General features: G+C 48.0%; 1 protein-coding gene across 1 annotated transcript in view; it reads left to right on the forward strand.

The window, feature by feature from the left end:
• LOC101849871 (monocarboxylate transporter 12) overlaps window positions 1-1000 on the forward strand; it is a gene marked incomplete at its 3' end in the record, with an annotated part of 27614 nt that overhangs the window by 23008 nt on the left and 3606 nt on the right.

Genomic DNA, 1000 nt, shown 5'->3' on the forward strand with positions numbered 1-1000 from the left:
GGACAGGGACAGAGACAGGGACAGAGACAGGGACAGAGACAGGGACAGGGACAGAGACAGGGACAGAGGCATGGACAGAGACAGGGACAATGACAGGGACAGAGACAGGGACAGAGACAGAGACAGGGACAAAGACAGGGACAGAGACGGACAGAGACAGAGACAGAGAGAAGGACCGAGGCAGAGACAGGGACAGAGGCAGAGACAGGGACAGAGACAGAGACAGGGACAATGACAGGGACAGAGACAGGGACGGAGACAGAGACGGGGACAGAGACATGGACAGAGACAGGGACAGAGACAGGGACAGAGACAGGGACAGAGACAGAGACAGGGACAGAGACGGACAGAGACAGGGACAGGGAGAGAGACAGAGAGAGGGACAGAGACAGAGACAGGGACAAAGACATGGACAGAGACAGGGACAGAGACAGGGACAAAGACAGAGACAGGGACAGGGACAATGACAGGGACAGAGACATTTGTGTTGTAACTAGTGTCATAAAACTGTCGACAAACTAAAACTCTAAACAGCAATCATATTTTAGCTGAGGCCGGCAAATGCACAGCCTGTATCATCAGTGTCACAAACAATCCACAGAGTCCTTCTAATCTCTGTTTAAACCAGAGACAACCCCCCTCCCCCCCAAAAAAAAGGAACAAAATGTGTTGCGGTGTTTTTAACAGGTGAAAAGTGAAAGCCTTGGACATAACAAACTGCATTTTGGTGATGTTGAAAAATACATATCTGATATACCTTTGTGAGGGTGTAAACATCGAAAATTCTAAAAATGTGGACGTGTGTGAATTGCTTGTGACGTCGATGATATATCCGAGTACAAGTAAGTTTTGTCGTGGAAGAATGAGGTGATCACTCGGTATGTTAGATCGATAGTCGACATGTGCTGGGTGTGTGATATTGAGAACCCTGCAGTTCACACACGATGTGTAGTGCATGTATGTTGTACTTTAAAGTTTGTTTGTGTGTGTGTGTGTGTGT

This window comes from Aplysia californica, unplaced genomic scaffold (assembly GCF_000002075.1).
Source record: "Aplysia californica isolate F4 #8 unplaced genomic scaffold, AplCal3.0 scaffold00512, whole genome shotgun sequence".
Classification (NCBI taxonomy): Eukaryota; Metazoa; Mollusca; class Gastropoda; order Aplysiida; family Aplysiidae; genus Aplysia; species Aplysia californica.